This window comes from Gallus gallus, chromosome 7 (assembly GCF_016699485.2).
Source record: "Gallus gallus isolate bGalGal1 chromosome 7, bGalGal1.mat.broiler.GRCg7b, whole genome shotgun sequence".
Taxonomy (NCBI): Eukaryota; Metazoa; Chordata; class Aves; order Galliformes; family Phasianidae; genus Gallus; species Gallus gallus.
In genome coordinates this window covers 4,585,723-4,606,918 of record NC_052538.1, presented here as the reverse complement: position 1 = coordinate 4,606,918, position 21,196 = coordinate 4,585,723, and the positions used below count along the sequence as shown (strand labels likewise).

At 47.9% G+C, this 21,196-nt stretch overlaps 1 long non-coding RNA gene across 1 annotated transcript; it reads right to left on the bottom strand.

Moving 5' to 3' along the window:
• Positions 1–13,287: 13,287 nt before the first annotated feature.
• LOC107053782 lies at positions 13,288–14,197 on the bottom strand. Its single transcript, XR_003076082.2, has 2 exons — positions 13,728–14,197; positions 13,288–13,354 (listed from the first exon to the last, which is right to left on the bottom strand). It is a non-coding gene; the product is annotated as an uncharacterized LOC107053782 (long non-coding RNA).
• Between the last annotated feature and the right edge of the window lie 6,999 nt (positions 14,198–21,196).

Here is a 21,196-nt window from a genome sequence, read left to right as displayed (position 1 = left end):
GCAAGTTATGGCTTAGTGGAAGCATTTCCTTGTCTTATAGATTGCAAATGTGGTGGTTGTATTCGTATTGCCTTTGCACAGGGCATTCATGGAATAATCCAACCCCTGGGCTCTGCTTAATGCCCCAAGCAAAGCCTTGCATGGCCAAAAGCTGTCTGGTTTTACTATCAGTTGACTCATGAAAAGCACTGCCTCTCCCTATAAGCTTTATTCTCATCCGTTAAGGAGAAAAACCATCTTCTCCAAGTGGTGATACATCCAGGTGACTATTTTATCTTATTTGGATGAGTAAAAGGAGACATCGCGAAGGCTGCGGGCACCCTTGGCACGGTAGCATCTCAGCTAACGTAAAATAAACAGATAAAGGCAGCCACATCAAAGCAAGGCAGCAAACAGGCAAAAAGGCACAGCCCAAGGAAAGGCAGTTTGGCAGGTGGAGAAGGCTGTGTGTGCAATTGGCACTGGTGCCAAAATATGCTGTGGTGGTGCTGCGGAGCGCGTTAGCTGGGCACTGCCAGCAGGATGAGATGTGTATGCCCAAATTATCAACATTAACATAAAAGCTGTTTGATGCGAGTTCTCACCAGCAGATCGGAAAGAAGAAACGTTTGGGAAAGGATGTGCAACCAAACGATCACCCCTTTGAGAGTGGCAGCTTTGTATCCGTTGAGCTTCTGGGATTCTTCCTGTTGGCTTAGCAGGGCTTGAGTCAGACTGCAGAGACATAAACACAGGGCAAGCCCAGACGCTTCCCAAGTCAAAAACAAACCTTCTGCCAATTGCCCATCCATGGCTCTTCTGCATCAAAGTCTCAGAAATAACAGCCAGGGCTCCTGAAGAGAATTCCATGAGCGGGGAGAGGACCTCTGTGTGCCTGCGGGAAGAAAACAGAGACCAAAGCATTCCTCATGCCATGGGGATCACAGGTTGGAGGGGCCTGAGGAGGTCATCTTGGCCAACGTCCTCCTGTAAAGCAATACCTGCCCTTCTGAGAATGCTGTGAACAATTTGTATGGAGAACGTGGACGGAAGGGAGGGAAGGAAACAGCATTATTTGGTGATGGGGAGATGGCCAGGGGTTTGGAAACTCAGTTTCCATTCCCAGAGCTGCCCATCTCCATCTGCCCATACAGGTTTGGGTTGGGGAGGTGGGACCCGATGGCAAAGAGCAAAACTTTGTATATCAAAACCGTTCACAAGCCTATTATCCAAAACACTCTGCTATAATAATTTCAAGATGTTTTCCTTCCATTTTGACTTTTTTTTCTTTTTTTTTTTTTGTAATGCTCTCCAGCTTTTTGGTACAAGCCAGATAAAGCATTGTTTCTACCCAGAAACTAGGACTTCAGATTTAGATCACAGCAGTGCCTTTTAAAGCAGTGCTAAAACATCTTCTTTTTAATCTGGGGGCAATGCCTGTTCCTGTGGATACTTTCAGTTCTGATAAATCAGCTTGGCCAGACAGAATTGGTAAGCTTAGCTGCAGCCGCTGGATCTCCCATGAGCATCATCCAGCCTGGACACACATTAAAGATCAAACACGGTCACAAACGCAGCTCCTTCCCACTATTTGCCACTCCCCATGCAGCAGTGACACCACAAAACCCAGTGTCAAAAGGCTGGGGGGCAATGGGACCAGCAGCACACATCCAGCCCCTCACTTGTAAGCCAGCACAAATCCTGCAGACAGACAGACAGCCAACCAGCAGGGTTTCGCTGCTCAGGGCAGTTTCTGCTTCTATACCCAAAAACACCACTTTCTAACATTAATTTCTGTTTAGATTCTTCACTATTTTTTCCCTTGCTAAGCTGCAGCTAGGAGAACCAGCCCCACAGGGTCATCTCCTGCAGATGCACACAGTGTCATAGAATGGCTTGGGTTGGAAGGGACCCTGAGGATCATCAAGTCCCAACCATCCAATCATCCAAGTCCCTTCCATCATCCCCATCCCCACCACGTCCCCTCCATCCTCTCCGTCCCCACTGCCTCCGCCACGTCCTGTCCTGCATCCCCACCATGTCTCCACCATGCCCCTCCATCATCCCATCCATCACCCCATCCATGACATATCACACAGCACTGTTGGATGGAGGAGCTGAAGGAAACTGAGAACTACACCTCCACGTAGGTCTTTGGGAAGGAGAAAGCACGAAGCTGCTACCCTTACAGGCATTCTCCTCTCCCGAGATTATTTTATTCTCCTTGAAAGACCCTACAAAAGATTGAATCCAGGCTATCTCCCCCTATTTGTATTCCTCCCGCGTGTTGCTTTGAAACATGTTTTAATTCTCTCCATTCCCCAACCTCATTTCAGTTGGTGGTGCTGGAAGGTATTTAAAGTTACAGCCATGCTCCCATGGGTTTCCATGAAAGAAATTAGGGAAGAAGAAAAAAAAAAAAAGAAACAACCAACACAGAAAGAAAGCCCCTGCCTGTCTGATGCACAGCAATGCTTATGTTTCAATTACAGAGAGTGAGGGGCCAGACTCAACAGAGAGTCTGAGACAGGGGAAAGGAAGAATTATGTTGGAAAACCAGACTGCAGCCATAAAGAGGCGGCTGCCTGCGAGGGGATAATCCCGTTAGCAAGGCAGCCAGGTGGCTAGCAGGCTTTATATCCCCATTGTGAGCGTGCTGCTCTCCAGGATAGGGATGCCCCACCAGCCTCCGGGTGGTGGCATTAAATAAAACACACACCAAGAGATAACTGTGCAGCCCTGCCTCTTTATCTCACCCAGGTGAATTAGGGCTTTGCTGCTCCCCAACACCGGGGCTCCCTCTGCAAACACAAAGATGGTGTGGCACTTTATGAATGGGGCCGGGCAGAGGTCTGGGCGGTGATGTGACACAGTGCAGCTGCCTCCGTGGGGAGGCAGGGGACGAGATAAACAGCTGCCTGGCTCTTCCAGGCCGCTTCTCCCATTACTCAGTGTTTTCCTCACCGTGTCTCATAAATCCCTTTGCTGTTTGGCTCCTGTATGCTGGTGGAGGGTGAAGGCAGTGTACCCTGTTCCCGGGCTAACAAGGGACTGTTTGAAAGCAGCTCTGAGCAGGATGACGTCAAGCAAGAAACCTCCAAGAGGATGTTGCAAGCTGGGCTTTGAAGGCAGGGTTTGTTTGGGAACATCAGGCTTCAGCTGGATCCGCTGATATTGGGCATGCCAATGAGACAGCCCAATTACCGGGCAGAACTGAGTAAGAGGCTTTCAGGCTGTGGGTACCTTGAGATGAGCAGCACGTAAACATCCTGCCTGCCTCAGCGGGGGGAAACCACCACCCCACATGTTCTGTCTGAAGCGAGGGCACAGGCACCCAGAGCTCCTCCCTGTGGAGCAGCAGAGGCTCCAAGTAGGTGGGATGGGGGGGAAGAGGGACAGCTATTGCAGCACTGTGCCCTCACAGCCCAAAGCCAACCACACCCTGGGCTGCATCAAAAGAAACGTGTCCAGCAGGGCAAGGGAGGGGATCTGTCTCTCTGTTCTGCACTGGTGAGACCTCACCTGGTGTACTGCATCCAGATGTGGAGTCCTCAGAGTGTTTTATTTCCGTGATCTCTCAATTACTAGCCATTACATAGAGCAGAAGAACAGATACATTTGGACAACTTTTGTTTGGTCAAAGCCTGGATTTAAATTCCTGGCTCCTTTTCGACCATCCATGACAGGCTTTATTTTCCAGCCTGCACCTTGAGAAGTCAACAAGCAGAGCTGGAAGACATCTATGCCAACCTGCATGCCATCAGTCGAGACCAGGACCTCCAATTGCTGAACTTCCTTTACGCATCAGTGAATCACCAACATGTAAAAGGAAGAACGAAGAGCTCCTTCACCCCGCTCACCGAGCAGTTTCATTTCATGCCACAGCTACCCATCTGCAGCTGTATTCCTGTAATTGACCCTTTGGGAGCTTGCTGACCTTATGAAGCATGATTTGGTTTTGTTTAAGGAAACAAACCTGGCTGGTTGCAAGATGCTTTGATCCTGAACAGTGTTTGGGGCTGGGTGAAGCTGTGAAATGATGTGCTGGTGAGTCATGACACCGCTTTGTCAAGCTGCATACCTGATTTCCTTGCTCCTTGTCAAATATTTGCTGTCTGTCTGAATATAGAAAGGATATTTCACGGCAGAAACAAATGCCTGCCCTTACAGCTGCGCATCCCTCCAATGCAGGCTCCTCTCTCTCACACATACACAGCTTTGCAGAGGAGACACGCATAAAGCCAATGTAAAATCAAAGTTGCACACAGAGCAAGAGAAACGACCAACAAATGCCAGCAGCTTCCAGGAAACAACAAGCTTTCAGAGTCCAAATCACCCTTGGTGAGAGCAAGCCCAGCTCCATTAAATTCAACAGCCGCAGTTACCCTTCACTGAAGTAGGTCTTTTAGGGTTTATTTGAGGTTAACTGCCCAAATCCCTGGCTTACAGACCTCTTTATGTCCAAGATAACAAATGGGAAGGTAAATAAGAACTAAGGGAGAAGTCATGCTCGTGGCTGGTTCCCTGCCCTCTGGCTCACTGCGTGCTGACAGCGCAGCTATGCAAAGCATTCGGCTCAGCACGCCATGTGGTCATCCCACTTTGATTCCAGCCATTCCCAGTCCTCTCCTCTAGTTGCTCATTGGGGAATTCGCGTAGCTACCAGGTAAAGATGTGCACACAAAGAAAATACATCCTATCTGCACTTTGCCTGACCTAAACAACATCTGGGCTTTGTCCACACCAGGAGGATGCTGCGGCAAGAAGAGCCCAGCAGTGGGACAAGGAAAATGGCTCTGTAGGAATACAGAACCCCAAGTGCTCTAACTTATGCCCCTGGAGCTCCTGGGCCTGTAAAGTTTCAGTCCTTTGTGTTGCTGGTCTTGCTGAAGCCAGGCTCTTAGCAGGAGTGCACGAAGCTCGTGCTGAAGAGCTTGTGAGCCAGATATGAGATCATTAACATGAGAGATCATTGAAAGATCAAACCAAAAATGCACAGATTTTAATGAAGACACATCTCAAAGCTTGATGGACTAGTAAGGCTGGGAGGAGGAAGGAAGAAAGAAAATGACACTGAAGACTAGGACAAAACAATGCCAGGTTTTTTGGCCATGCCCCTAGGATCAGAAACAAAACAGATCTGGATTTCAAAAGATGATCCACATTGAGTGCAAGCTCTTATTAAGCAGAAATTGTGTTAATAATAAAAGGATAGAATCACAGAATGATTAAGGTTGGAAAAGACCTCTAAAATCATCCAGTCCAACCACCTACCTACCGCCAGTATTACCCACTAAACCACGTTCCTTAGGACCACATCTACACGTTTCTTGGATGCTTCCAGCAATGGAGACTCCACTACCTCCCTGAGCAGCCCATTCCAGCACCTAACCACTCTTCTGGAGAAGAGATTCTAACCTCAACCTCCCATGGTGCAACTTAAAGCCATTACCTCCAGTCCTATCGCTATCACCTGTGAAAAGAGGCCAACTCCCAACACGCCACAGCCTCCTTTCAGCGAGAGCAATACGGTCTCCCATGAGAACAAGGGCAACCACAGACCCCCCATTTTGCCAGGCAGATTCACAAACACAGACTTCCATTCAACGGTCACAAAGCTGGGAAGGCTGTTGCTGGAAAGCAGGGACTGGTCCTGGGTGCAGAGCTCTCAAAGATGTGAATTAACTGGAGAAAGTCCAAAAGGGAACATTAAGAAGGGCCAGAAGACGTAATTTATGAGGAAAGAGCGAAAGAATGAAGGTTGTTTAGTCTAGAAGATGGATGATTCTGACCTTCAGCTACACACAGGACAAAAAAGAATGGATTAATCCTTTCTCAGCCGTCACGGTAGACAGTCGGAGTTGCAACGGGCTTAAAATGCATCAGGGGTGATTTTGGTCACACATTAAGCAATACTTTCCTATGTTTGCTCTCCAAGTTTGCCTACGGATTCTTCATCCCTGGATCTTTATTTATTTGTTTTTTTTATTTTAAGACGTGACATAAAAAATACATTTCTGTTGATTTGCATCTTGTGGGGGTCAATGGTCTCATTTTAATATATATATTTTTAATAGAAGTAGTGCAGCCCTCACTCACTAACCTATCCTGCTCTGCACAGCCCTCATGCCCTCAGTAATTAAAGGAAACCACTTATTTCCCTGCTCTGTTTCATCACGCACAGCATCCTTTGCTGTCACAGGCCATGGGTTGAGGCATGCTCCAGCAGCTGTTTTATTTGGGATAAAAGGAGCTCGGTGAGAATGCCCCATCTCCACCTATCGCACAGCCCACAGAATGAAGCTAATTAGCAGCTGTAATTAAACTCAGCATTGGCACGTGCTTGCAGCAAATTCTTCCAGCTGCCACCACGAGCCTTAGGTTTACCATCAGGCCAAGTCAACCACCAGTGCTTGATTGATGTCTTTGGTATCTGCATCTACAAACAGACTGGTACACTCCAGAGTACCACGCTAGCATCACCTGGAAACCAGAAAAGCCTGCTGCTCCCTTTTCCTCCTCTCCCAGCAGGCAGGGCTCGGTGTCGTGTTTTAAGATTGTTTTTCCCTTTTTGCAAAGAAGCTTTTCCCTTTCGTTTTCCACTCCTCCCATTTTTGACACTGGTCACAACAGTTCAGGAATACAAATCTTGCCCTGGACCTGAGAAAGCTGAGATTATAAAAACAGGTCCTGATGCAGCACGCTGAGAGGAGAAAGCTTTCACAGGGTGAGCTCGTGGGATGCTGTGTAAGTGTGTAACTGAGGATTTCAATGACTATTCTTCCCCAGCATCCCCTGGAGAGTCTGCTTGGAGCCCTGCAGCACATTAACAGCTAAAACCCATCATCCTCACAGCATCTTAAGCCCGGTTTAGGGACACCTCACTCTCTCAGAGACCGAAACAGTGGCAATATTCAAAAATGGACCAACTCAAAGCATCAGCTCTACGAATTACCCTCAGGTTTCTTCAGTGCAGCTAGTTTTGGTTTTTGGAGCCCCAGACGCATAGATGAGGGAGCAGCCAGCGATCCAAGGTGGTGGGATGGGATATTATGGGATGCAATATTTTTCACCCAGAGGGTGGTGACGCATTGGAACAGGTTGCCCAAGGAGGCTGTGGATGCCCCATCCCTGGAGGCATTCAAGGCCAGGCTGGATGTGGCTCTGGGCAGCCTGGTCTGGTGGTTGGTGGCCCTGCACATAGCAGGGGGTTGGAACTGGATGATCATTGTGGTCCTTTTCAACCCAGGCCATTCTGTGGTTCTATGATACCTCGGGACAGATGGCACAGTAGGGATGGAGGAGGTCCCCAGGGATGCTCGGGTTGAGGGAAGGCTGCCTGGGAGCTGGTGGGAAGAGAAGGAGGCCACGGAGGGGAAGGCAGAACAATAGTTATTTGTTTTGATTTTAAAAACCCAAATCTTCTAGTTTGTTTATTCTGCATTTTAGAGAGAGAACGCAGATTCCCAGAAAAAAAAGTGTCTGGGAAAAAGAGGCTCCCATGTCCTCCAGTCCATCAAAGAACAGCACCACAGTGTTTATTTGAATAAAACAAAAAAACAACACATCCCCACAACAGCCTCTGCACAAGCACAGCCACACGCGGGCAGTGCTGCATCTCTGGACATCGCAGTCGCTTCCGTCACTCACACGACATGGTTCAGTTTTCAGGATGGCTCACCCTCACCCCAAGGCTGATAGCTGGCCTAAGGATGGGACCATGCACCTGAAGGATACACAGCAGGACCTGCTGTTTTACTGAACTCCATCTGCCAACTTCACAGCATGACAAGTACTCACAGAGCAAGCTTGGAGAAGCAAGACAACTGTCTTAACTACTGGCAATATTTGGGTTCCTTTCATCCCAGCTTGTCAGAGGGTAGGGTAATATTTTCAGACTTTGAATCTACAACTGTGATAGCTAACATTTTATTAGATTTTTCTTCACCTCTTCAGTTTTAACTCAAGCACAATATAACACAACAACTGCAAGAGCTGGAGATGCTGCCAAAGGGAAAGTTCTGCATTCTGCTCTTGTAATTGCAAAGGGACACGCAACTCAAAGAAGCAGAGCACCTTTCAGACTGAATCCCTGCTGTTCTTTTGCAAGAAAACTCTTGCCTGTGCTTGTAACGGAGTGATCCGGTACATCAAGCCCATTGGGACAAAAAGTCTTCTATGAGCTCATGTGTTGCTGCCAAGTCAGCCAAAGCACGTGGCCCAGCTCCCCGTCAGCTCTGGGACAACCCAGGCCACCTATTGATGGTAAGCTTGGAGAGTCTACAGCTTTGCAGGGGGAACGGGAGAGGTGGAAGATGCCATCTCAGCTGAGAGAAGAGACACAAAGGAGGCCAAGTCTGGCACTAGAGAGTCTTGGCATGGAAAATGTAAGGAAAAATCTTGATGGAAACCCTCTGCCAGTTTTGCTCCTCTCAGCATTCCCAATTTATTTGCAGGAATTACTGGGGCTCAGGAGTGCCTGTTGGCATTAGAGCCCTGTTCCCAGTCACTGTTTGTGAGAGAGAGTAGCTGGTGAAATTGTGCTTTGCACTGGGGGCTGAAGGAGGGCAGGTAATCATACAAAGAAGTGAGGAGTTGGTTTTATTCTACCTGGGTTTATATTCACATGTGTGGGCATGTTTCATGAGCTGGATCTCAGCTGGTATGTTGTTGGAAGAGCAAGGAACAACTCAGTTCTGACTGGAAATACCTGGATTCGAAGCCATGAGCAATCTGGCCTTTAAGACCTGTAATAACACAACTATGCATTTCATACCACAGTAACTTCTGGAGAAAATAAACGGACAACAAATTCATCTCAGTGTTATTAATGTCTAAATATATTTTGCCTTACACATGGGGACTGCTGAAAGAACTTCCTGTATGCAAAATTCTGTAAAGTACAAGAGGTATACACTTGAGTGTATCTGGCAGCCATCTCAGAATACACAAGATAGCAAACCAACCTAACTATGCAGATAGAGTCTTTGGGAGCCAGAGGTTCCCAGACTGGACTGGCAGATGCTGAGTGGGCAATGCATGGACGTTCCACCATTCTGCATTCTTCCCTTCCATAACCTACATGGGCCACTTGTGAGGAAGGATGCTCGGAAAGGTGAAGCTCTGCTTTGAGCCAATTGAGATGTCCGTACAATTAGTAAACTTAAATGGTTAGGCTGGGCTAAAATTCTCTTGTTCTGCAGTTCTGTGCACCTTTCAAAATGCCTCTCCTACTCCAAGCTGTCCTTGAGACTAACCATGAGCATTTCCCAGCCCATGGAGGCGCAGCAGGAAGCAAAACTTAACCCTATGAACTTCCCTATCTTTCACCCTTCTCTTGCCAACAAACCTACACTCTTGTGACTACCTACATCAGAAGACCACTGTGGAAATAGAGTCTCTGGGCTTCTCCTTCGGGAAAAGCAGATGATTGTTTTCTTTGTTGATGCTGAACCTCTTCTGTGTATCACAGATTTCACATCCTGTTGCCTAGACCCTTCTTACATCAGTTCAAGCCAAAGAGACATTGCTGACCACGTCTGAATGATGACAGCGTGAATGCAAGCCTGCACAGAAGTATTCCTCCCTCTCAAAGTTTCCACTCAGTCTGATTGATCAAATATTTGCTTTTCCTCTGAGCAGATAACATGCGTGAACTTACAAACTTCCACCATGTAGTACCCATGAACTCTTATCCCCTTGTTCTATTTATCTCGAGGGTACAAAGGGCAATTGATTTCTCCCATTCCAACCAGACTCAGGCTCTCAGTTTTCCTCCCTGCTGCAATCCTTGTTTTTCAGTCTTTGTTTTGGACTCGCTTGATTTAGAGAACAAAGGAGAACGCAAGCGAAACGAGCATCAGTCAGGAACAAAAATGAGCATTAAACACAGCCAGCCAAGCGTCTGTGTAAAATGAAATGATCCATCCCCAACACTGGTCTCTCTCTACAGCAAAGGATCAACATAAACTACAGCCCTTTAAGGCAGTCCTGCCACTGTCTGGAACTCCACACGGAGGCTGGCACTTGCAAGAGTCAGTTCCACCTCCCAGCCTAGCTGAGAAACTATGAACTCAGCTTCCAGTGGGAAGAGCCTTCAATCAGGGCATGAGTGCCATCCCGTCAGGTGCTCCAAAATCCCTGAGATACCATATAAAGTCTCTCAGAATTAAATTCTGGAGCCTGACATATGAGGTCAAGCCTCCAAAGCCTCCATCTTCAGCAGAGAATCAGCAGCACGATTCGAGTCTGCAAGCTCCAAATCACAGCTGGAGATGCTGGCAATGATGAGAAAAGCACAGCTTGGCACAGGGACAAGCTATCCCTGCTTCTTGCTCTTCCTAACAGTTTTCAGATGCACGCCCACCAGGCCAGGGAGGCCACTGGAGGAGCAATAGCATGAGGATCTGCACCCTTAGGATGACCTCAAGACATGGAATTGCTTCAGGAAACAGAGCTATGAGAAAGATCAGCTAAAAAAATAAAATTAAAAAAAAAATACAATGGAAAAAAAATGCATCACTTGGCTTAATTTTAGTTTTGAAAGTAGGGGAAAAGCCTTAAGTTTCTCACTCCTGCATCTTGTTTTTTTTTTTTTAAAGTCTTTGCCACAGGAGGAGGATCAGCACTCCTTGCTGAGCTACCTCACAGGACAGCTGGACACCTCTGTTGTTCAGTTCAAAGGCAGGTGAATGGTAACCTCTTCTCCCCTTCAACTTTCTCAATACTGCTCTTGGGCATGGATGCCGTGAATGGAAAGGGGACACCAAATCTCCTTTCCATGGAGCTCCCTTTCCTCCTTACCCCTCCACATTTTCTACATGCTTTGGAGAAGATTCCCTGAACACAGAAGCCCACATCACATCGCGTTTTTTTCCCCAGAGAAAGCTGCTGAGGATGAGGATATACAACTGATGTGTCTAGGTGGCTTACTGGGGAGATGCTTTTAGCTTCTGAGCAATCACTGACAAGTCCTGTGCCCATAGCACAAACACTGGAGAAGGCAGAGATCATAGAATCACCGAGGTTGGAAAAGACCTACAAGATCATCCAGTCCAACCAACCACCTATCACCAATAGTTCTCACTAAACCACGTCCCTCAACACAATGTCTAAAATGATGCTCTTCAGCCAGTTTCCCCACTGTATCTCTTCCTAGTGTTAACAGCACAACCTAATCATCTTTGGAGTAACGTTAAGAGTGCATATTGCTGAAAGCCAGTTTCAACCTTGACGACAGTGAAGGAATCTGACCCAAAAGCTCACTAAGGGGGAGATGTACGATTTCCTACTCAGCTGACTAATTTTTTCCTTGTATTCTCATTTAATCTGAAATAACGTCATCTGCATAGCATAGACAGAGGAGAAAAATATAAAGCTGGAAACAGAACGGGGGAATTGGCCAAGAACAACAATAAAGTTTCTCACTTTGCACATCTTGCCCAAACGTATGAAAAGCATGGCTCATCTTGTTTCCCTCCCACCGACATCCTTAGTGTCACAGAGAATACATAGAAGCTTGGCTCTAGGTAGACGTGCCCCATAGAAAGCTCCCAGTATTCTCAAGACTGAAACCCACCAATGTGAGCTTTTGTGACTCAAAGCACACACACTGCCAGCCACCCTTATCCCAGGGGGTCCATGGGTGTGCTGGCGAGGCGTGGGTTGTTGCACCATTTCTTCCAGAAGAATAGATGTTCTTCCAGCTTCCCTCCTTCAGGCATGCCCTTGAACATCTTACAATGAGGTCATTAGATGCAGAGAACATGATTCAGAGCCTGTCCTCTGGCTTTTTTTTTTTTGCACACTTTCCCCCCTCCATACTATGGGAAAGGATGCTATAACATGGTGATTCTCCATGAACTGGAGGTGTTTCTCAACATTTTCTTACTGATATGCAGGACATTCACTTTCTTCAAAGAAACTGAAAGAAAAAAAGAAGGGGCAGTGAGATATTCTAGAAGCAGGCACAGCTCTATTGGAATTGCTGCAGATAAATCAAGATGCAGAAAGCAAGAGTCAGGAGAAATGATGTTAATTTCTATTTCCATCAGCACAGAACATGCTCCTCAAAGTTTAAGGGTTGCTTATCTTAGTTTCGAGGATCCCAATGCATTACGGAAGCCCACTCGTTTTATCACCACACAATAACATAATTGGAATGTAGACTGTTTGTACATGAACTCAGTGGCAAAGATGGATGAAGTGGAAACTGCCCACATCTCTTGCATATGGAAACTTGTGTATAGAAACAAGAACACCCAGGCAGCTGTTTGTCAAGAGATGAGTTCCTTGTTGTTTCTTGGTTGCACTCACAATGGAAACACTGTTCTGCAATACAGTACTTTAAGCCCGAGCTCCTGTGATTTATGTGGTACCTTCATTTGCATTTCCAGTCTCACTGAAGCCTGATAAGTCAATATCAAATGGATATTAACAGTTTATTGATTCACATTATAATCCTTGATGACACTCTCATCAGGACTGATTGGTTCCACTAGGTCAGGACTGGAGTAAGGTCCTTTTAGGGACCTGCCACCACATGCAGCAGCTGATGGCCATTGCAGGCACTCACACAGCCTGTCATTCCCAGTAGCACCTACTGGCACGGACCCTAACAGCCTCTGAAGCAGTACAAAGCTTTTATTACTCTTCATATTCTGCAGGGGAATGATAATTGAGCGGGTTAACCCAGGAAATCTGCCATGAAGAAGAATTCAACGTGATATCCCCACCTTCTGCTGCCCCTAAACCAATGGTCAAGCCTAGAAATGCTGCAGGGGGGCCAGCCTCCTAGAAAGAAGTTTACAGTCAAATAAATTATTAACAAGGGTTTCATAAGCTGTTTCTTCATCTGATTTTACACACTTCAGTAGCACATGAGGAATTGCAAAGCCTTACCTATCAGCTTCTGCAGGCTGATTTGCAAGCCTTTTCTATCCAGTGCCTCTGCATCTACAGGGAAGGCAGCAGCGAACACAGCCAGCACTCCAGAGCAGCTGTAGCCCGGGCTTAGTGTGCACGCTTGGACAAGGGTCACTTAAAAGTGGGCTCTCTAAGTGGACATTATTAGGAACAGCTGTGGGATCAGCCCAGTGGTTGCTCACGTGCCTCCAGCTGTGCTGGACTAAGAGCAGAGCTCTGTGCAGCTCCAGGGAAGCACAGCGTTGCTCACGAAGGTGGGCCGAGGCATAAAGTTTGGCAGCTGGACATAGTGGGATCATCCCATCCCTCCCCAACCACACACCAAGCCAGCTCAGCAGAATGTCCTCACCCAAAGCCAGGCCCTTGCCCACGGCCACGTTTTTCCCCAGGAGGAAGAAGAGAATCATATCAGCATTCCTACTTGTCGACAGCCCTTCATGCTCAGCCTTCCCTAGAGAGCAGAGAAATGCTGCTTCAGGAAGCAAACTGCATTTTTTCCAGAGTGATGAATGGGAGAGGTTCTTCCCAGGCAAACACCGGACCGACCCCCAGCCCCATAATGCACACACACCCCACACACAGCCTGGGAGGACTGCAGCTGGCTGGATTAGTGCTGCCCACCTGGGACAGCAGCACGTGGGGCAGCATGAAGTGCTGAATGCCACCTGGGATGCTCCAAGAGACACCTCACGTTCTGTATGTGCTACTGGGAGGCCAGGTTAGATGTGAGGATGACATCCCAAACTGGGCAATAGACCCCACTGTCATGCAGGGACCCAATGTCAGTGCTTGGCCAAGACTCCCATTGCTGTGTTAATACTCACAGCTGGTCCACGGCCCGAGGTTGGTTTCTGCAGAGCAAAGGAGTAGTGATGGAGAGGAGGAAAGGGCAGCACAGAAAGGCCAGTGCTATCTGCTGTGCAGCTCCCACGACTTCTGCATTCAAGGGCTCACAATCAGAGGTCGACTCTGCGCTGACTGCTGGCAACACGCACACCTCTTGTGGAGGACAGCTGGGTCACAGCCTCTACTAGAGAGGCTCAGGCCCTCTGCCAAGAGACCTGCGAGACAGCAGCAGGAACAAACCCAAACACACAGCTCTTTGACTCCTTCAGATACTCTTCCATCCCACACACAGAGGAGAGTTAGCAGCCTTTGGACCTCGGGGGCTGTGAAATTCTTTAACGCTTTCAGTGCTGTGACCCTTTTGGCTAGCTTTATCCCACGCTCAGGTACTGAAGCTGGCGTTAATAATCCACATGGTGGGCTTAAAGCCAGTAGGAGGATGCAGAAACATCAGCATCACTCACTAAGCCCATGGAAGCTCTGAGTCAAAGGAGCCAGAAGCAGCTCAACAGAGCAGAGGCGTCTTTTTGTTGTGCAAACCATGACAGTTGCCAGCTCTCCCTTACCTGCTAAACCCATCTCGAGCATGTGGAAAACCATTTGGGAATGAGATCATGACATCAGCTGATGCTGCGTAATCCTCTTGCCTAAAGGGCAAGCTGAAGTCAGCTCTCTCTGGAGGCAGCAAGGAGGATGGGCTGATAGACACCGATCAGCAAGGCTTGTATTGATAGCATTGGCCAAGCCCCAAGCCCCATGGCTGGGCGTCCAGCACAAGCTGAACTTCTCTTCTGGAGCTCCCTGCGGTCCCACGGAGGATCACACAAATCACCCTCAATGACAACCAGTCACGCCTGGCTTCTTTCTGCACATCAGTTCTCAGATCATATTTAAAAACAACAACAAATCCAAACCAAAAAAAGGATCCATGGGTGTCTGTGCAAGCAAAGAGCTCGGTTCAGCCATGTGTTGGCGTGGAGCACTCACCACATTTATCAAGGCATCAAGAGAAAGCTTCAGAATAACTGTGGATGTAAAGGGCCAAAGGAGACGTGCAAGGAGTAGAAGGGAAGAGGGGTTTTACTATCTGTAGTGGATGCAATTGTCTGACACGCAGTACAACTGGGTATAACAAACACTTCAGACACTGTTTGGTAGCAAGCTCAGCTTCAGCTCATCACCCAGCATTAGAATCAGATTGTACCTGGTCATGCAGTGAGGGGGGAAAAATAATAATCCCACAACAAAATGGGGAAGAACGACAATCTGATAGGGGGCCATGAGGGTCTGGGACAGACCAGAGGAGCCAGGTAGGGGGTTTGAAGCAAGGCTCTGAAACGGGTTCCAGATGGGAGCCGGGTTCCCCCTTCCTCACTGTCCACTCTTTCCCTCACTGCCCTACATACAACCCACACACAGCAAAGCAGCTCCCTCCTGTCCTACACAGCCAATCACACCAACATGGCTGCATGTGGACCAGAGGTGTGCTTGGGACCCAAAGGTGGGTGCCTCACTCAAGGCACAAAACGTGGCACCTGATACACCAGAAGCACCTCCAGTCAAAGAACAGGGTCTATCCAATCTGGGGACAGAGATGTGGCACGTTGTAGCAACCTGAAAAACACACAGACTTTTCAGATTAAACCTCCCACAGCTCCATCAGTGAGATCTCCTCAGTAATCAAGTGGACAGGCCATTTATTTCACCATCAGCTACAACAAAGCAACTGTCTTAAGCTTTAGGCCATAAACTCAGCCCTGCAAGTCCTATCCCGAGATCACAGCATGGCTTACGGTGAATAGGGCAGGCAGGGATCCAGCCTTCAAGAAAAACAAGGCACCCTTTTGTGAAGCCAGCCCTTGGGGCTTCTCTTTGTCACACAAGAGTAATTATTTTGCATTTCCCACCCCTGTAGAAACTTGATGGTTGCGTTCCATCGCATCCATTTGTACACCCCATTATCAAGAGACCAGTAACACAAATGCACAACTAGGAAGAACGTAGTAGGTAAAACAGAGATGGCACGGCCCCTGTAACTAGGCACAAGCAGTAATTAATTCATGTCAGAAGCAATTAATGACTCACTTCAAGGACGAGGCAAAAATGGTCTGTTTATATCTTAAAATGATGTTACTGCTGCTTAGAAAACAAAAACAAAACATCAGTTGAAGATGAAACAGCTCCTGGACTCGTTTCCAGGAAATCCTGTGCTCCCCTCTCCAAGGCACAGTGATTCATAGCCGTGTCTTGCTAAACAGACTGAAGTTGGTTGCTTTCATTGACAAGTTTTCACTTTTTTTTGGTCCAAATTTGCAGGTGCCCAGAGCCAAAATAAGCTGCGGAGTGTCAGACAATAAAAAAATAAATTGAGATTTATTACGAGTTTTGTATTATTTTAGCACTTTGGGGGCCTGGTGGAGAGCCAAGACGCCCTTCTCTTTCCTTTTGCCAAGCATTGTATGAAGCAGAGCAAAACAAAATGGTGCCTGTCCTCAACACTTGCATCCAAGCACAAGGGGGCAGATGCTTGGGGGGTACACAGAAATAGGGACTGCTCCAGGGGCTGTGATGGCAGCACATCAAGCAGTCCCATGTGCCTCAGTGCACCCAAGTTCGAGAGCAAGAGACAGTGATCCTGCAGCCCTATTGCTCCTCCTTCTCGAGGAAAGGTCAGGCTCTACAGGCATAATTTCCTATAGCAATCTGAAGCTGTCAGCATAAGTACTGGATGCTAGGGGTTACGAGCAGGAACGATGTTATAAAAAGTCTGAAGAATGCATGGTAAAATTAGAAAGGGAAGCATTATTGGGGCTTTTTTAGTTTTAATTTTTTAAGCAAAGCCCAGCAGTAATAAGGTTACATATTTAAGGGTCCCTCTAGCCATTTATCCACCCCATTGCTTCCTAGCAGAAACATTTGAGGCCATTGAGTTGCACTGGGAATTCCTGCCTGCCGAGGGGCTTGCTATTTTGGAAACAGCAGTCAGAGCATGGAACAGACAGTGAAGCCCAGACTGAAAGGAGATGATGGATAGCAGGAAATGCAACTTGGTTCCTGCCCTGAGCAAATGATGTTTCAAGGATGCAGCACCAAAACAAACCAATAAGCTTTTGAAGTGGAAAACTCTCAGAGGTCTTGATTTGGCAACCATTAGAACGGGTTAGCCTTTGCCTTACAAACACATCTCAAGTAAAAACATGAATCATAGAATGGTTGAGTTGGAAGGGACCTTGAGGATCATCAAGCTCCAACCCCAATGCTGCATGCAGGGCCACCAACCTCTATATCTAATACTAGACCAGGCTGCCCAGGGCCCCATCCAACCTGGCCTTGAACACCTCCAGGGACGGGGCATAATGAGCTCAATAGGGAAAAGGAAAATAATGGTATTGTTTAGGAAATGTAGAACCATATGTTTTAAGTTGGATTGTTAAGCTTTGAAATTAAAGTCTGCAACGCCCACAGTTCTCAACCTAACTCTTTTTGCAGTTGCCTTCCAGGAGTAATTTGGGGAAATAGCAGCCAGGTCTGCTTTGCATATGGATAGATGTGTGCAAGACAACCGTGCATGGTCAGCTATAGATATTTTAACATTTTTTCCAGCCTCGCTGGCATGCTTTTCTGTAATCTTCCATCTGTTCCCAATAGTATCAGTGGAGACAAAACGCTGCCTTCAACAAGCTGTATTCTATGGGATGCAGTTTGAGTGGAGAAGGAAGGGAGGGGGGAGGGGGGGGGGGGGGGGAAATTGGGAAAGTACTGCCAAAGGCAAAAATGCCAGGGGCAGAGGGTGGGAAGGAAGGGGGCTGCCAAGAGGGCTGCACTTTCCAGAGAGCAGAGCGTGAGTCAGCAGAGTGGGTTCTATATATATATATTACAGAGTACAGTGATGCCCTGAAGACTACAACAGAAGAAGCCTCTTCACTCCAACCCTGTGTGTGTTTTATCAATCAGGCAGCAAGGTCTCATTACTTCCTGACATAGGAACTCCCTGCAAAAAGCAGATGTGATGCTTTTTTTTTCATTCCTAAATATACTTCATGTTATTTCTTTATTATTATTTTTTTTAAAGAGAGCTCAGGCAATCTACATGCTCTTAAAGGGCTTAACACTCCAAGCAACTTTTTCCATCTCCTTGATCTGATTCATCACCTCAGTATCTGTGAGCTCGTTTCTCTCTCCTACCAGGCTTACAGCTTCGTATGATCTAGGAGTTCTCAAGGGCTCCTAAATCCTGCTGAAAACTTCCTCCTTCAGAAGATGTTCCCCTCTCCTGGTGGCTGGTCATCGCTAACACCCACAGCAGTCAGCCCCTTTGGCTGGGGTCTTTTTCCACCTTATTGGCCTCTGCATGGAGAACATGGAGAACAAAGCAGGAACGATACCTGCACAGCAGCTGCTGATCCCCAACACCAGGAAAACGATTGTAAAATGATAAATACCTGTTACTAATTGGAGCTCCTACAGTACCTCTGTAATGATTGATGGCCGTATTGCTGGGGACAGTGATTTCCTCATTCTGTTCCTGGGAACGGGCAGCATCCAAGCCTAGAGACCTGCTCTCCTCCCCAAACGAGCTGTTTAATTGGGTGGTGGAGAAGGAGTGTGGGGCAGAGCGAGACTTAACACAGCTGCATCAACTGCAATTAAGCAGCCAGGGCAGGTGTTGTCAGCCCAAAGTGCCTCAGGGGTACTGCTTTAGAGCCATCTGCCTCCCCAGGAATGCCACAGCCCCCACTTGCTGTTGGGGTGGCCCGGGGCAGTCTCAAGCTTGCTGCCTGTAGACAGGCCCTTTTTGGGCAGCCTGACTCATATGTGGGTCAGAGTGACCCTGAGCTCCCTACGTGCTGCTGGCAGCCCGCTGCTCCTTCCCTTTGCTGGGAGGGATAAATTACAGCTCCTCACGTGCAACCAGGCTTTCACCACAGTGACTCCAAGTTGTGACACTCCTGATAACACGGATGCTGTCCCGTTTGGTTGGCTGTTTCCCTGGAGCAACAGCAGAAGCTGCCTGCCTCATGCCAAGAGCATCTCTGAGATGGCTTCTCTCCAGTGCTAGGAAGGAGCTTCTAAGGGCCACAGATCCTGTTGCCCAGCCTAGGCAAGAGTGTGCCCACACTCAGGACTTGCTCACGCAGAGAAGCAGCTTGCTTCCCTGTCTCCTATGCCAAGCATATGGATTTTGGGGGAGAGCTGGGCTTTTATTCTGAAGTGAGAGCTGCAGCAGCTCAGCCAGCCTTAGCCAGGCCTTACTCCTTGCAGAGCAGCGTCTGGGAAATATCAGACACTCTCATTCGAGCACATGTGGGCTCCTGCCCAGCCCATCCTCTCCTCCCCCTTGCCTCTGAGCAGGGCCAAATGCTTTCCTCCTCTCTTTCCCCCGACTGAAATGTGCTTTGAGCTCGCTGCTTTCAGACCCGTGAGCCTGAACGTGTGACCTCACTGCCTGTGTGCAGGACAGCAGGCTGGGATGTCAGACCAAGGGGATATCAGTGGCAGAGGGCTGTCTCAAACGAGCTGTGCCACTGCAATTAGTCACCAAGTCGTTCCAAATCAGGAGTGTAGCAGGGAAAGCCAAGGTCAATCTGCAAACAGATGGAACGGGAGGAAGTCCGATGCATAAATAATCTGTCACAAGCTATTCACCCATTGCTATCCCCATTACGTCCTCAATAAGCTAACGGGCAGCACCGTCACTCAATGGCAGGTTGATGTGCTTTCCGTGGGGTGATGTGATCGTTCCTCACTGATTCTGACCGCTGACTTGCAGTGTGTGGTGGATATCTGGGAAGAGCAGTAATTCAACACGCAGTCATCCTGGGCAGGGACCAAGACCAGCTATTCTCCAGCCATCACTGGATCCCTTCCTCCACGCACCTTCGGCACTCAGGCTTAGCTCACAGTTTGGGTGTCCTTCCTTTGCAGCCCTCCAGCACCTGATTTCTGGGACACAGCTGAGTAGGTTTGAACACTGGTGTAGGTGATGCAGTGCAAAAGTAGCTTGAATCCTTCGGATAGCAGAAAGATAGCCCTCTCCTCTGGTACTGCATTACATTTCTATTTCTCTTCCTGTCTCTCCCCCATGATCAAATATGCTTTTCTCTCTCACATCCCCTCAAGGTGCTTATTCTTTTACCTGTTTTCCTCCTCCATGCCTTCCTTTTTACTGCATCCTTCATGAGGAAAGATGAATGAGTGGGCCTGCACATAAAATCCCTACGCCAGGGATTTACAGTCAGAATGTTTTCTGTGCTGTTTGCTTGCAGTAAGTCCTGCCTTTTGCTCTCTATTGAGTACTAAGCCAGTGTTTGCACAAGTCAGATCCAACCAACTTCCCAGAGCAGTGATAACTGTGTGTGCTTGTGGCTGGGCTGCTTTCTCCTTTGTGCTTCATTGCTCTGCATTTGATAAAATCAAATATCTTCTGCTGTCATCTTAAGTATCCCCCGAGAGCCTGGAGATCCTCCTGCGTCTCTTTGCAGTCGGCTTTAGGTTCCAAATAACGACGTATTTTTAGCAAGCACTGCCACTTTCCCTGCTATACACCCAGGGCCTGCTCTGTAAAAGCTGAACATTTAGTCCTGAGCTTTGTTGGTTATTATCACAAGCTTGTAATTGATGAGAAGTCCTTCTCTCCCTTCTATATGGGTCCCAGGACCTAAATATGCCACGTTTTCAGAACTGGTGGCATATTTACCACGCTCCAAACGTTAGGCACAGAGACTGCTGTAAGCAGGAGACCTTACACCACAGCAAGTGATGCCATAGTTTTCTAGCTGAGCAGTGTTAGAGCTCCTGGGAGAACAGCATCTCATTCAAGCAATTTATTGCCCTTCGTTCTCTCAGCATGGTCTGATCAAGTTATCATGGCTTTATGAGCCATCACCCACCAGGCATGCTGGCTGCTTTCATGTCCCATTACAAAGACAGGGATTTTAAGCTATCGCATTTTACTCTGCCGTAGAATTGGATGAAGAAGACGCATTTATACCAGCTTTCCTGGCAGGCAGCAACTAATTAGCCAGGACAATCCCACTACTTGCAGTGGTCAATCTCTGCCCCACCGCTCCCCTTAGCCCAAATGGTGCTCGGGGTCAGAAGGGCTGGGAAATCCCACAAAATACACAGTGGTTCTTGCAGGCTGAGGACACGATGGGGATGGGATGCAGGTGATTTCTGAGGATGGAGAGCTTTGTGCAAAGCTTTGCTGCCGAGCCTGCATTTCAGGCTCACATCCCTGGCCACGCCAAGAGAGCCGTGCCGTGGTTGGGTGAGCCGGGACGGATGCTGCAGGGGTGAGAGGTTAAACAACTTGCAAGCTACACTCCAGCTGAGAATACACAATGAGAACTGTTGCCAGGTTAACTCCTAGAAAAATCAGCCTCAGCCCAAAGGGCAGATAATGAATCCGTGTATCAGTTAAACCAAGTGCTGACGCAGCCTTCGC